The sequence below is a fragment of the Vanellus vanellus genome, assembly GCF_965231255.1.
Source record: "Vanellus vanellus genome assembly, chromosome: 1".
In the NCBI taxonomy this organism is placed as follows: Eukaryota; Metazoa; Chordata; class Aves; order Charadriiformes; family Charadriidae; genus Vanellus; species Vanellus vanellus.
The window spans coordinates 110,464,878-110,476,917 of NC_138905.1; positions in this window are offsets into that span (position 1 = coordinate 110,464,878).

Consider the following 12,040-nt stretch of genomic DNA (forward strand, 5'->3'; position numbering starts at 1 on the left):
TATTTCTTCACTTGTGTAACTCAAACACAGGCCCTTTGTATTTTATGCAACTGTCAGTGGATGGTGAGCAGAAAGGACAAAAGATTTAGTGAAAACAAGGCATACAATGAAACTGGGGTTTGCTCATAATTTTGATATTTGATAGCAACCAGATGCTCTAATACATAGGGAGCCCCTGAAATGTCACATTGTGGAATGCAGATACATAGGGATGTTTTTTAAAAATACTGATACAAAACCTCATTTCAGAGATTTCATCCTTTTCTAAAGCATAGGCCAGGCTCTGCTTTTCATCATGGAGGTTAAAACTCTTAAAGACATCGGGATCACTTGATAACATGCCTGCTGAAGGACAGATTTCAAATGCCCTTTCTTATATAGCCTCCATTCTATTTCTTCAAAACAAAGCTCCTTAATGAATTCAGCATATCATTCAAGGCCTCCCCACCTGACTGACTCCTTGGAGGCCTGGCTGTTCCCTGCAGAATTACGCAGCACAGGCCACCTGCCTGGGAGTCAAATCAAGGAGAGCATCTCAGCAGGCTTTCTGCCCTGCAGCAAAGGTATATCATGCCAGAAACTTCTTCAGCAGCCACCTTCCTCCCTGTAGCTGTTTTGGCTTTTGTGTCATTTGAAGGCTGGATCCACCATAAGTACTCCGTAGTCCCTTGAAGGCAACATTTGATCTTCAGCACACATGCTCAGATGAAGTCTGGAAATGTGTAATTTTTTTCCCATGTCTTTTCCATGACCTATCAGGACCTGCTCATGGATACTCCTGGACTCTGCACAGCGGTGCCAGACCTCTCTTGCATCTGAAAAATTGGCAGAACTAATCCTAGTGAGCTTGTTCTTTTTGGAGCGGGGGCGGGGGGTGGGGGGGGTGGGGCATTAGTAAAGTGTCTTCTGTATCAGCATCTTTTACCTGCCTTCACAGAGCTCTTGTCCAGGGGAGTGGGACCTGTTTCCATTTTCTTCCCTTATCTGAGGGGGTGCTACAACCAGGAGTGGGTTGTTCAGGAGCGGAAGGGAACATTCAGTATTTCTGGAGAAAAATAGCTTGATTTTGCACAGAACAATTAATTATTTGTTGGCCAATAGAGGGAGAGGCTGATTTGGCTGGGAGGGGAAAGCTATGGGTAGCCCCTACCCCACAGACTGTCCTGTGGGGAGTATGTAGACACGGTTAGGGGCAGACACTGGAAGGCATGTTTTCTTTTCCTGAAATTATGTGATTTAGCCAATTCCCTGTAATGGCAGACAAGGTGCATACTGTTTTGTTGAACATCTTCACCCTGTGGGTGGGCAATGCAAGTTCAGACCCATAGAACTGCTTTGAAAAAGCCCATCACTGTGACAAAGCTCCCCTGGATGTAGCTGAATGAGGACAAACAAGGTGCTGTGGTGGAGTGGGCTAATAGAACTGAAAAGCTTCTGATATCTGCTGGTTTGGATACCCGGACTGTGCAGCATCCACTGGCCTTTGGCAACCACCCACTGGGCCCTCAACACTCGCCTGCTGCTGATGTGAGTGAAGGGTGGGCATGCAGCTAACTCCCTCTGAGGGTCTGGGCCAAGTGCTTGTTTATCCTTCTTAGTGCATCTATTTACTCTGGTAGTAAGCTGTTTATAACATTTCAAAAGGTTTTGGGGGATTAATTTCCTTCAAGGGGCTGTTGCTTTCCCCCAGTGCTTTGATAGGTGGAGGTAAACATGTTTTTGTCTGCAAGTAGCTTGAGGGAGAGAGTTGTTCTTACAATGTAAGAGCAGAGGCTGGTTTTAAAGCAGTCTCCCATCAGATGTGAACTGGTGTCTGCAGGAAGAAACCTGGTACACTGGGGAGTATTGCTCAAACCGTAGACCTGTGATGTGCTAAATGCAGTTCAAGCATTCAGTGTGCATGGAATCAAATACAACTCATTTTCATCTGTAGGATGCTTTGCATCAGCTGTATCCCTGCACTTGGAGAAAAGGGAATTAAATTTGCAAAGCACCCTCTTTTCTGCCATCGTACAAAACAGGGCTTCCTCTTTCTAGGGTGTATTCAGTGAGTTCTTTCTGTACCGTCTCAATCATTTTCAAGCCAGTGTCCAAAACCAAAACATGGGGTGCCAGGGAATAGTCAAAACACAATATGATCCCAGCAACACAGTATAATCAAACTGTGTTTTCCCACTGTGAGGGAGGAAAAGGGAGAGGGATTTGGATCCACTTCTTAGGTGGAGAGTTTAGTCAATGTCTCTGTGTGAAGGGAGGCAATTTATTTAGATGCTAGAATCTGAAACCTCATTTTCAGGTTTTAACTTACATAAAAGTAGGTTCTTAGCCTTAGCGTAATCACATCATCAAAATTAGAGAGAACTCTACTGATAGTTCCTTTCCCTAATTAAAACATTGATCTTCTCCTGCTGTATATGGTTGGGAAAGGAAAGGATTTCACCAGTGCCCAGTCTTTCTCTGACAGACAGTTCTATGTCAGGCAGCTGGAAGAGAAGCAAAACCTTCAATTTAAATGCAAAAGTTTCCATTTAAATTCCAGCGTATAGCTTAAAGATTTCTGGCTCCCGTTGAGTGGCTGACTGGCCATCGCCAGGCAGGTGTGCGCTGAATTCTTCATTAGCCAGAAAACCGCCCCCCAGCCGGAAGCAGCGGGAGCAGCTTGGGGCTGCTCGGAGGATTCGCAGCCCCGGAGAGCTGAACTACGAGGTGTGAGGCGAGTGCGAGAAGCTTCCAGCAGATGTCTCTGCCATGCAGTGTTGCTTCCCTGATCTGCTTTCGGTGTTCGACAGATACCTGCAGATTCATATAAAGCATATGAAGCTTTTGCAATTGTTATCCAAATTCTTGTAAAGGCATAAGTCATGAAAACGGTACCTCATTTTTCATTACAGTTTATTTAATTGCCTTAACATAGCCATTTCACTGAACCCTCATAAAATCATTCTGAGGTTAACAATGAAATTACTATTTCCCCTTTCATGAATACAGTTGCAGTGATAGCAGTATAATGTAACCCAGTAGATGTCCAGGAAAAACAGTCTGGAAGAGAAATGAGATTTTCACAGGTCTCTCTCCCACTTTTCGATTTGAATTTCAGTTGGTCTGCATGCTGATACAGCTTGCTGTGGTGTGGGGAAAAAAAAAAAAAAAGCAGAGACCTTTCATTGAACAGATGAAGCAGGTTTGGCACTTACTGGTCTGGTAACTGAGAGTTTCTCTTCCCGGTTCACTCAAGTGCCATTTTGGGTAGGTGTTGCAAGGCCAACAGCTGAATGGCAGTTGTGAGATTGGCTGAATTCTCCCCAGCCACTGGCAGCCTGGGTTAGTGGGGCTGAATCGTATCTTGCCTTGGATTTGTGCTGATGTCTGGACCGCATCATCCACCTTCTGCTCAGCTTGGGTGTCCTGTGTGGAGGCAGGGAGAACGATACCACAGTAACTCCGGAGTTGACAGGAAGACTGATTGCCTCTACAACCATTTGGTGACAGCAAGGTGCTGCAAAGTGCAACCTAGAGCACAAGGAGGATGATGTGGCTGAGAGTCTCATCATCTGCATGAATCATGATAGTGATAATGATAATGAACAAGAGTCCCAGCAGTCTCCCAGGAGGCCATTTTCTCATTCACGTTGTTGCTGTGTATATGAAATCCATACAGATGTCAGTCAGGCTTGTCAATTTTATATATTAGGAATGACAACAAAAGGTTAAACAGAGGAATGTGCTCAAACATAGCTGCCTTAACAGCGAGCTCCTCAGGCAAAGGAAAAGAGGTTTTGCAATATGTGTGGATGGAGAAGACCTGCTTTTCTTTTTGTGGGGTACTGAGGCTAAAGTCTCAGAAAATCTGTTTTACGATTATTCTTTTTCTGCAAAATATCACCTAGAGTGCATCAGTTGGTTTGTATGCTGGATAAGAACTTTTGGGCCTTTACCGCGAATCTTTCCACTAACACAGAAGATCTATTTCAATTATCCCTTATAAATAGTGTTATGGTACTCCAGGAGTAACTGTGCTGTGCCTGTTTTCATAGAAGACCTAGTCCCTGACCCAAATTATTTCTAATCCAAGTATACAGGAGAAATAATAGGTAAGAGAATGTATTATTCCTCTTTGCACAGTGTGAACCAGAGGAACACAGAAATTCAGTGACTCAATGATTCAAGAACAAACAACAAGCCTGGAGGCCAAATACAGTTTGAAGCAAGATGTCTCAAACACCATTCCAGAGAGCTCACAGCAACATCAACCTTCTTCCATTCTTTTAAGGAAAGGAGTCTGTATTAAGGAGGGTCAGCAAAAATCTGATGGGAGAGAAGTGTCCTCATTTATAATTGCTGCTTGGGCAAAATAGTAGTGGCATTTCCTAGTGATCTTTATAGCACATATCTATCCTGCAGGAACCAGAGTTGTCATTATTGTGTGAATATCCAGCATACTTCAGTTTAATGGATACACAGTTCAAATACGACTAAGATGTGAGCAAGCTCATCTAGCATTATACAAATTCAGTTTGGTTTTATTTCTGAGTGCAATATGTGAAACCAATACCACTTGACAGCATATCCCACAGTGCCTCTTATATACTCTAGTCCATCTGAAATAGGGAGGGAAATGTCAAGAGCACAGAAGAAGAGAACTTGGGCTCATCAGCCTAAGTCAAGGTCTTTAGTGTTGCTTCATACCTTCCCAGAACCTCTGGTCAATTGGCATCCACTTCGCATTAGTCTTTGCCTGTGCCAAGGCTTGCAACGTACCTGGAGGGCTCTTAAACCTATTTCTGACAATATTGATGGAATCATTCCGACATTAGTCAGATTACTCTTACAAGACAAGCAAAGATTTTAGCCACAGCGTGTCTTCTTTTCTCAGCATCACTCCCCCATGCACTGTCATGTGAGTAGCAAGTGTCTGTTTAGCCTGGAGAGAAGTTTGTTGGAAGCAGATACTGTAAAGTTAGAGCCATTCTAGAAGAAATGTGCACAACTACGGAAAATGATCCATCCACAGAAGCAGAAATGACTCTTTCTGTGCAATCACAATAAAATAAAAGTCCCATGCCAGCTTTCTCTCTTTCTTGAATGATTGTGCTGCGTATAGGTCTGCTGGACTGCATCAATACCTTCTTGCAGCCAGTAACTCGTTGCCATGCGTTTGGCTCAGTCCTGCTGCTCAGATATTCAACTGCATGCTTTTGCCTATTTGAAAAATCAGCTATTGCATATGCACACACCAGCACAGTAGTAGACTTTGCAAGATATGTGAAATCTGTGTGCCAGCATATTTGTGGGCACTGAGCCCTTAAGCTTCAGAATATTTTTACCGAATACAAAATACTGATAAAAATGCAACAGTATGTTTATGTCGGGGTTCTAAGAAACATTTCTGACTATGTGCAAACAGTCTCATTGGGCAGAAGTGCTTTTTTTTTTTTTTTTTTTTCTGTTCTTAGCACATAGCACAAAGGGGGCTGGGGCTGTCTGCATGCTGAGGTGCTCCCACAGTATCAATAATTACAATTCAACAGTGGTGTGAGGGAGGGATTTTGCAATCTCAGAAAGATGTAATAGAAGTATATTAATTTCTGCTGAATTGTTTGAACAGAGAATGCATCTCTTGTATGTTCTGGAGAAGCCCCAAATGTTTCCCATCTCAGTATAACAGCTCTCTTGCTGTCAGTCAGTCCCAAAGTGAGCAAGGCTGACAGATTTCGATTCTTTCAGATTTTCCCTTTCCTAAGGACCTTGGCAGCTTTAGCTGCAGGAACAACAAACCTATTCCTTTTTTTTTTTCCTTACCTGTCTACTCCCACCATAGCTGTCCTCTCTCTCACAAGGTGACGTAGATTCAGTTCATGTCATACAACATCAATACTTTACCCTCACTTTGCTGAAAAGGATCCAAGGTACAATACAACGTGCTACCTGTCCTCTGTCTGCCATACGCTATGGTTACCATCTTCCAAGCTTCCATTTCAGAAGCAGTTAGATATGATAGAAGAACTGTAGGATAGATACAGATATATAACGATGTACCACTCAAAAAGAATATAGTTAGGCAACGGCTGCACACCTACAATACCTGCAATATTTGTATATCAGCAAAATAAAACAAAAACAAACGTTAAGAAAGGTTTTGCAATTTCAGTGGTAAATAGTCCAAATGGAAAGATCTGTGCCTGCATAAACCTGTTTCTGCGTGACTGGTTTATATATTTTAGTTTTGAATTGCATGGCCCTAAAATCTGAGCAGGACAAGCAAAGCCTATTCATTTTTTTCTGGAAGGTTCATTAGCCAAAAAGTTTCACTAGCTTAAACCTTTCCCCAGTTCTCAGAAGAACTCTTTAATTTATTATTTTTTTTAGTGCAGATTGATAGATTTTAGCCCAGATATGTGATAAACAGTTAGGAGCAGAGCTCTTCCTGTAAAAGGCAGTCCTAAGAAAAATGCAGTTTAGTTTGCAGCCTATGATAATCTTAATGAGATAATTCATGGAGGGCCTGTCAGGCAAATCAGCTTACCATCTCTATGCCATTTTAAACATCATATATCATCTATCTTTTTTTCCTCCTCTTTTGACAGACACGTGAAGCTTTCTTGATCCTGTACTAAAGGACAGCAAAAGAAATGGAGAAAAAAAAGGCAGTTTTCTTTTTAAGCACAAACATTTTAAACGACTCGGGGGAAGTGATTGTTGCTGGGAAACTGATCCACCTCTCTGCTCCTCCTGCTGCTGATCTCCATCCAGCTGGGTGCTTTGCAACCTCTCTTGCACCCGTGCTGTGTAGCACTGCTGGTTTTTCCAGCTCGTGGAGCATCAGAAGAGCCCTGCACACAAAACATGGTGAATCACGTGCGGGCCCCTCTGGGGAGAGCGCACAGTCTGATAATGCCGTCTGGTGACATAGTCTTCCTGGCTCATTTTCCGCAGTTAACCAAAAAGTCCATTGCAAACCCATCTATGCAACAATATTTAGAGCTAAACAAAATTGAGAAAGTCAGGGTTGGGAAGAAAACTGTTCATGATAAAAGAAAAAGGCTGCATTTGTCGGATAGTGCTTTAACCAGCCGAACTGTCTGATTCAACCTCCTCTCACTACCGTTGTGCCTTTCCATGTCTATTTTCCAGCTCTTATTTTTTTAATATAACATAAATGTTCTGTTTGCCATTACATTTCAGTTATTTTATGTGACTATAACATTCTGCTTTTCTATCTGAGCAGGCTCTGTTCCATCTGAATGGCAAAATGGTTAGAGGATTGCAGTAGTTAGAGAAGGAAAAGCCGTATTAGACTGGAGTCCATCATCTTGTAAGGGTATGACACAATACCATGACAGAAGCCATATCAGATATTAAATTAATATAATACAGAAGTGTTTTACACTATCTGAAATTATGATGAGAGCGAGCAACCCAGGAGTGGATTTCTTGTTGGTGCAATAGCTGGGTTAACCTAGGAGCAAGAGGTAATGCCCAGATTACTACAAGGAACAGACTGCTGTGTTAGTTCACACAGTTGAGTCTTCTCCAGCATCATCCCTGTGCATTTGGGACTGTCAGGTCCCGAGTGACATGCTGTTGCACCACCGGCAGCATGCTGTGATCCTGTCAGCTCTTGCTAGCCCAATGGGAAGGGGCTGATGCAGTCCTTAGGGCTTGAAACAAAATCCGTCAAAGCTGAGGGGAGTTTTACCTGTGATTTCGAGCAAACTGATGCCAGGCTCTGCATAGCCCCGGAGGGAAGGACAGGGCTCGGTGCCGCGGTAGGTGGCACTCTGTCCCCAGTCAGCTGGGCCTCCATCCCCACACACTGGGCAGTTGGAGATGGTATGTTTTTGCTTAGCATCTAAAGGCAACTCTGATGTCTTGCTGGGAGGATGAAAAATCCCATGGCATGTTTGCAGAAGAAGGGATATAAACCTTTTGGTGTCCTGGCTGGACCCAAAATTAAACGGATCTGTTCTATCTAATTTCTCCTGCATTTTAATCGATGCAGCTGTAACTGCTGCCTTGCTTCTCCCAGACTGAAGCAGGCTTTGAAACCGCCCTTTAATGTATATTTCCTTACTCGTCCGCCCCAAATGTCAGGTAAAACAGCATTTAACAGTGCTTGTTAAATTTGTACTGCACATTAGTACAGTTGTGGAAACTGGCACTGTAGAAATATCCCATTTCATAACTATTTTCTGTAGATTTTTTCATCAGACTATGAAACTATGGAATTGAAATGCTTTTACACTCTTGTGCTGCTGGAGATACAATTGTGAGACACGGTATATCTTTAGTGCAGTGCTTTAAACTCTCTCAACAGTTTTTTCTCTCAAAATAACTTATAAAAATAATACATTGCACCAGGTGCCCTGGTTTCATTTCTGCATGCTCTCTTCTCAGAGGTTTCATATAGCTCGGAAATGGAAAGTCAAACTACACAGCATGCATTTGCTGCTGATAGGCACATGCACAGGGGTAGACTAATAAAAACACCACATTTCTTCTCAATACAGTGTACATTTCCAGTGCTGAGTAAACACTAAACACAATGGCTGAAAGATTCTGTTACTAAGGCAACCAACTCCGATGTTATCTTTAAATATATATACATACTCCCTATGCTACTCAAAATAAAATTTATTGTCAAGATTTGATGAACGGAATTCTTGATGAGATCTGTCTTATAAAAGGCTAAATGTTGTGGGTGCCTTGGACTGGACTTTCAGGTTGACGGTAAGAGTAAGAAGAGAAGCTGATGGAAAGGATAATGATTTTCAGGTTGCAGAGTATTGGCCAACTTGTACAAAGTAGGGGTTAGGACAAAACCTTTCTAAGGCCTATGTATGCAATAAGTGCCTTCACGGCATTCATATATGTAAATATTTCATAGCATCTCGTTCTGAGACAGCTCTTTTCGCTTGCTATGTTAGGTAGACCGATGTATTTGTCTAGTATGGTAATTCTTGATACTAATGAGCCTAAGTAAAGGAAAGCCCCGCGGCATGGAGTATGGTGTGTAGTATGTAGATCTTGCTATTAGTATTTATTTCCATATACATATTTTCAGTATTAGAACACGTCATATACTATAGTAAGCAAGTGTGCATAACTCAGTGCTGCTCCAAAAGAGTGAGGAATGTAGTTGAGACACTACTTACACAGTAGTTCTCATCCATCTGTCTTGGCCATGACTGACTGTTTTTTGCCATAAATGTTTATTTTGAGAACCACTCAGCTATACTGCATACCCAATGAAAAAAGAAGAGTTCCCTCAGTGGGTGTTTAGTGCTCATGCTTATGCTGGTGCAGTGTCAGTTTAACTCAGGACTGAAAATTCACTCAGCAACAACACCCTAGCAGGGAGGGTGTCTGAAAGCCCAGAAATTCATGGGCTGACCTAAACCATTCTTGGAGGCAATATTTGGTTTCGGGCATGTGGCCTGGGGAGTACATATACTTGGGTGGACCTTGGACTGGACAAGTTTGCAGCTTCTCACAACTCACCATGCTTTCAGCGAAGTAGTACAGGTAATAATGAGGTCTATATTCAAGTTTTTAGAAGTTACTTTTTTTTTTTTTTTTTTTAGAGAATATTTAAGTAACTCCAGCTTAGTGCCCTATCCCAGCAGCTTGGAACACTAAATGAAGATATCTCTGACAGTGTTACTCAGCCCCACACATTAAATGACAGTGAGCGTCTCTGAAGAGCCTGTTATTGGCGTGTGTAAAAGGGGTCATGGAATAAGCTTGAGAAACAGTGGAATAGTATTAGGTGAGACTTCCTCCTCCAAGTGAAGTCTCAACCCCAATCCGTCTCTCACAGCCATAAGTACTGAGGCAATTCACAAATACTTTTTCCATCTTCTATGTTATATCTAAAAATTTATTGTCTGGAATTGAGGAAATTCACCTGTGGGGCAGAAAGATCTCCCACTGCTTTCTTTTCTTTTTTTTTTTAACCCCAAGAGAAGTGTCTGTCCCTTCTCTCAGATCATGTAATAAAGCCAGGAGGTCCTTATCCATGTCCTGTAGTTAGGTTGCTCTCTCTCCATGGCTTGAGTCCAAGTGTTTTCAGCTCTTTTTAACATCTCAGAAGTGACACCATTCTGTTCCCATTTTTAGAAAATACGAGTGATACGCTGAGGCTGAAAAAAATCCTTGCTCCTAAATAGGATGTTCTGGAAGAAACTTTTCTTGTCTCATTTCTTTTCCAGCCTTTTCAGAGGTTTCCCTCGTGTGGTCATAAAGGCGGTGCTGGTAATTAGGGAAGCTCTTCGTTCCAAGCACAATTGATACAGTCCTTTTGCCAATTATCCCCCAACAGGGATAATAGCATTTTATTATCCTTAAATCCAAAGGTTAAATGCGTTTTAACCAAAGTGCCCAAACCCTTAACTGCAATGTAAATGAGGTCTGTCCCATATAGTCGTTTTCCTGGCTTACCAGCAGCTGTTCGAGGAATGCACCCTCCCCTTGGAGGCCTCCATCCATCTGGAGTTCCCAAGCCGCCCTTAGGCTGCGCTTTCCCCTTTTCATCAACAATAAGCTCCTTGCTCTCAAAACCTTCAGGGAACGTGGATTACACACGCATGGAAATAGGATTTTTAGTAACAAGTAGCCAAATGTTCAGATGTCTCTTCTAAAGACATTTTTGCTTCTAGTGAAAGAAAGAGCCTGATCCCAATAAGGAATCTATTGCTAAATTAATAATAATTTTAAAAACCCCTCAAGTCTGAGATACATTAAAATACAAGGTGACATTTGAATATGTACTGTGGGTCAGACTCTGGTGCTCTAAGGCACATTGAGTACTGTTTTACTTGAAAGTAGTTCCATTAATTTCAGTGACCCAGTTATGGAGTAAGACACCACTCAGCAAGAGAAAAGATGTTAAAAATCTGCCCACAGTATTTGATGATAATTTGATTTCTGTACTCCTTCCCAGACCTAGTCACCCCGTTCTGCTTTCACCACAGTGCAGTATCTCTTTCATAGATGCTGACATCTCTAGATGGCTGTCAGCCTTTGTGATGAAGAATACTAGAATAACATTGTAACTGTGTCAATAAAGCAGATATGCATCCATTCATGAGGAGGATATTTTTTCCAGTGATTCTTACAAAATTCCTTGGATTTTTTTCCTTTAAGTTTGATATTCAGGTTTCTGTGACTATGGTAACTTCTGTGCATTTACATATTGTAGGCTGTGCAGCCACAAAGCCGCATTGGAGATAATTGATTTTCTCCCCGAAGTAATTTGGTGCTCTTCACTTCAGAGATCATCCTTTGGATTATCGACTCCTTATTATTAGTCATTTGCAAAAATTATTGCTATGGCTATGAGGTTCACAGCCCTGTCACACTTTTGGCTTCTTTTCCTCGGGGTTTGCTTCCTGACCAGGAAGGTTTTAATCCTCTTGTACTTGTGAAAAAAAAAAAAAAAAAAAACAAACCCAACAAAAAAACCCCCAAAAACAAAACACAAAAAACCAGCTAGCACTGCTGGCACATTCTCCCATACGGCTGACATTTCAAATCAGTTCTTTATCAACACATGCTTCTTGCTTGCCTTTACGATAGCCTCAAAAAACGTTACAAAGAGCTTGGTCAGTGATGATAACCTCTGCAGAGCACTGCCGTACAGCAAGGAGAGGAGTGTTTCCAGATGACTACGGTATATTAGCAAATAAGTAGTTTGTGCTTGCATTTGACTACACTGTCACCTTTTTCAGTGTTTCACAGTTGGACTAACACTTTGTTTATGATAGCTCCACCCCATTTTTTTTCCATTTCAAATGAATTTATAACTTCAGCATAAAACCTCTCTCTAGGCTAAATGGTACCTAAGCTGCCTGCCTGCAATTAATTGTATTATTAGGAAAAAAAATTGCAAATTGTCTGAATAGCCTTTGAAGATTCAGTGGACCAAGCGTGTGAGCCTTTCTGGTTTGGATTGGATGTTCTTTTCATGACAAAAGGTGAAATTCTTGTTTTAGAAAAATTTCACCAAATGTATTGATAGCTATTAAACTTCTAAAGCTCAATG